Source organism: Schistocerca cancellata, chromosome 6 (genome assembly GCF_023864275.1).
Source record: "Schistocerca cancellata isolate TAMUIC-IGC-003103 chromosome 6, iqSchCanc2.1, whole genome shotgun sequence".
Classification (NCBI taxonomy): Eukaryota; Metazoa; Arthropoda; class Insecta; order Orthoptera; family Acrididae; genus Schistocerca; species Schistocerca cancellata.
In genome coordinates this window covers 398,079,470-398,083,727 of record NC_064631.1, presented here as the reverse complement: position 1 = coordinate 398,083,727, position 4,258 = coordinate 398,079,470, and the positions used below count along the sequence as shown (strand labels likewise).

At 43.0% G+C, this 4,258-nt stretch overlaps 1 pseudogene; it reads left to right on the top strand.

Annotated features, from left to right (window-relative positions):
• The first annotated feature begins 3,177 nt into the window (after positions 1-3,177).
• Positions 3,178-3,295, top strand: LOC126089498 (5S ribosomal RNA; annotated as a pseudogene).
• Positions 3,296-4,258: the final 963 nt, after the last annotated feature.

The window sequence follows — 4,258 nt, the reverse complement described above, 5'->3', positions numbered from 1 at the left end:
GTATTCCGACTTCACCCATGTCTTGGTCAACATGTCGTGAGGAATGGATATTATGACATCAATAATTCTGCTGAGTAACGCTGTAACGTCGTCCATTGGTGTTTGGTAAACCTGTTCATTGACGTAACCTCAAAGGAAGAAATCCGGTGGCGTTCCGTTCGGTGATCGTAGAAAGCCAGTTGATGGAACCACCGGCCCGATCCGTCTTCCCAGATATATTGTATCCAAATAGGCTCGAACATCTATTACCCGATGAGGTGGAAAATTAAGTCCAGAACGTACTGAATCTGTGACAGAAGCAGTAATTCCATCATATCAAGATAGGTATTGGGTGTCATAGTCGTTTCACTGAAGAAGAAAGGCCCTATGATTTTATTGAGCATAAGACGCCGCCACACGTTCAGCTTAGGGCTATCTCTGACGGTCTCAAACACAGCGTAAGGTTTCTTGGACCTCCACATCCTAGCATTGTGTCGGCTCACAACACTGTTCAAATTAAATGTGGCCTCATCTGAGAAAAGGGCGCGTTTCATGTTGCCAACAACCTCCTGCTGAACCAGTATGCCGACAGCAAGGTCATAACGAGCGCTGTAAACCGTTGGCTGGAGGGACTGCACGATCTGGACTTTGTACGCACGGAAAAGAAGTTGTTTATGCAGGATGCGGAGCGCTCATGCCTTCGGAATCTGCAACTCACGTGAGGCTCTGCGGACTGACTTCTTGACACTTCTCACGAACGCTGGTCTCACTGTCTGAATTCTCTGCCCACTAAGTCTAGGCCTGCCTGTTCTAATAAAATCACAGGTGCTCCAAGTTGCCTTAAACTTCGCATACCACTTCTGATTTTTGACATCTGGTGGCTGTCAGTGGCATACCGTTTGGAATTTCCTCTGGATTATTTTTGGTGACTGTGTCTCGCGATACCGGAGGACACAATGGGCTTTCTCTTGCTTTGTGTACTTTTTTTTTTTTTTTGCAAATGTTATACGATTCCACTGTTGTTACGTCACTGGGTCCTATAACAAATAAAGTAACCATAAGTACGAGGTGCGACAATAAAGTAATGAGACTGATGTAAAAAAAATGTTGCTTGCCGTTTTAGTCAAGTTTAGTGTTGTCTTCTTCAAAGTAGTTCCCTTCTGATTGCACACACTTTTTCCAGCGCTTCTGTCATAGATGGTAACATTTCTGGAACTCATCTTCTGTAATATCCTCCAAGACTCTCGTCTCAGCTTTTTGGACATCTTGTGTTGTTTGAAAATGGTGACCCTTTACCGCCCTTTTGACTCTGAAATAGAAAGAAGTCGCACAGAGCGATATCTGGTGAATAAGGTGGCTGTGGTAGTACTGAAATTTCTTTTGAGGTTTAAGATTGCTGTGTGGTGTGAGATCTTTGGGGACCATTTCTGTACAAATCTTTCTCATACCAAGATCTTCAGTTATTATTAGATGAAGCCGTTTCTCGATTGATGTTCAGTTCTTCTGCAATCATTCTTACGGATAATCTTCGATCAGATTGCACGAGTTCACACACCCTGGCCACGTTGACATCCGTCTGTGAGGTTGATGGTCGTCCACTGCAGTCTTCATCTTCAACATTCGTTGTGCCTTCACTAAACATTTTACGCTAACGAAAAACTTGAGCTCTTGACATAACCTCCTCTCCAAAAGCCTTCTGAAGCTTACTGTAAGTTGTCGTCACGTTTTCACCCAATTTAACGCAAAAAATGGCATACCGTTGCGCAATATTATGCGGTTCTATTTCCGTGACGAGGGACACAAACATGTGTTAGCTTACTACAGCACAACTCACGACTGAGCAGTTGCATCGATCTGCTGCTTGTACTAGGAGCAGCTTATAGACCAAGGTCAAAGATATTATGCCTATACAAGCCTGCAGGGTTGCCACATCTTGCAAAGAAAATCCGTCTCATTACTTTATTGTCGCACCTCGTTTGTATGTACTTGAATATGTCACACATGAATCAAGATAAAAAATATTTGTCTATGTATCACATTTTATGCCTTATGAATATTTGTATCAGGGAAAGACTTCTGGGAGTGTTCTACCGTTTTATAGAGGATAGAAACAGTGGACATGTGGTTACTACAAGAGCACTGCGGCAGTGGACAATGTTTGCAGCAACCTCATTGTAGTCGCAAACTTTTGAGTTCAAAGTCTCAAACATCTGGTGCGAGTCTTTGAAGGTTAAACACAGAATACCCCAGCCTCACGCAACTAAATACATCAACACAAAATAGAAGGTAACCTCTGATGAACTGTAAGTAACAGTAAGACTATTTCAACATCAAAGGTCCACTATAACTCCGGAATTCAGGCCAGAATTCGTTATAAATACGGATCAGACTGGATGTGGGTGTCTGCTCTCTAGTAAGAGAACATTATCATTTCGAGGTGAGAAAATTACGGAAGCAGCTGTCGGACAACTGAATCACATGTCACATTTTTATACTGCCCATTACGGACTGAGACTTTCCAGAAAACTGTTACTAACAGTTTTTCTTTGTCTCCAGGAAGTCAGAGGCAAAATTGGACCTCGAGTCCATCAAGACGTAAATCAATAAATGGAACATCATAATGTGTAAGCAACAGCCACAAAACTGCCGCGAAGTTGTCGCCAGATCGCAAGGTATTTAACAACTTCAGCGAATTTTCTTTTCCTGATGATATTCTCATTAAAAAGATGCCTGTGATATAGGTGCATTCGCACGTTGCCTATAGTACCCTGAATTTTTATGGTTTAAATGTTTTTGTGATAGATGTCGCCTTGAACAAAACCTTTATTTTTTTGAAAGTAAAAATCGCAGCAAAAATTGAAATACTATAATTTCTGTGTTTTCGGATACTGTTAATTATAGAAGACATATGACGATAAAATCTGTCTTTAGTAAGACGCTTATTTCTTTTGTCAATAATTACTGTATTTCACGATGTCACAAAAAATATTGATGTCACATACTTCCGCGCCAACAAAAGCAGAAAAGGATAAGGGATGCAAAAATTCGTAGTTGTGCTGGCAGCCAGTGCGCTGACGACTACCTTGGCTTGATATCGCTCGAGTGAACGGATGAAGTGGCGCCGAAATTTGGAGCGTTAATTGGTTGGAAAATATTGAGTGTCGGCAGCTAAAAACAGGTGTCCCTTTATTTTTACAGGGCAACGGCTTTGCCGCAGTGGATACACCGGTTCCCGTCAGATCACCGAAGTTAAGCGCTGTCGGGCGTGGCCGGCACTTGGATGGGTGACCATCCGGGACGCCATGCGCTGTTGCCATTTTTCGGTGTGCACTCAGCCTCGTGATGCCAATTGAGGAGCTACTCGACCGAATAGTAGTGGCTCCGGTCAAAGAAAACAATCATAACGACCGGGAGAGCGGTGTGCTGACCACACGCCCCTCTTACCTGCATCCTCAGCTGAAGATGACTCGGCGGTCGGATAGTCCCGATGGGCCACTTGTGGCCTGAAGACGGAGTCCTTTATTTTTATCCTTCTTTCATAGCAAGACATTTCGACTGTGTCAGAGAGCGACATGTGCAGGTTCGCTTTACATGCTTGGAACAACATATCTTAACGAAAACGCAGTTCATCTTGATGAACAGTGAATCAAATTTTGTCAGTGTTTTGCCATGTTAGGCCTGAGTGAGAACTTAAGCCTTCGACGTCTTCTAACGCCATCGGCACAAGACGAATGACCGCTTAAACTGACAGAGATTACATGAATGTCTGTGATGTGAGGTCGTTAGTAACACTACCAGCTTAATTGAACATAAAGAGCCTCTGTTATTTGTTTGCAAGCTCTCAGCACGCGATTCAAGTTTAGTGCCTGTTACTCCATACGACGGCCATAGTCATTACACACAGTTCCTGGCAGTAAAAAGGCCTCCGCGAAAGAAATTCCAACTTCTTTTTAAGAAAACTTCGGATCATGTATAGCGTCAGACTCCTTTAACGGATTGCGTCGTGCGTTTATTTTTTGGGGCTTAGGCTGAATATTTCCCAGACCGATCTCACATTCTCCTCTGACGTCTATGTCCTGGAATTAACGCTTCTTACAACGTCCATTACGGATCCAAACAGTACACTCCGTAGCGAGAAGCCAGTTGAGCCCACTTGTGCACTGACAGACATCGGTCTATCAAGATCAGTTTGTAAAGCTGAAACGATGAAAATGCAATTGTTTTGAAACAATTCTAATATTTATTAAAGTTATTACCCATTCACAACAGGCACTTACTT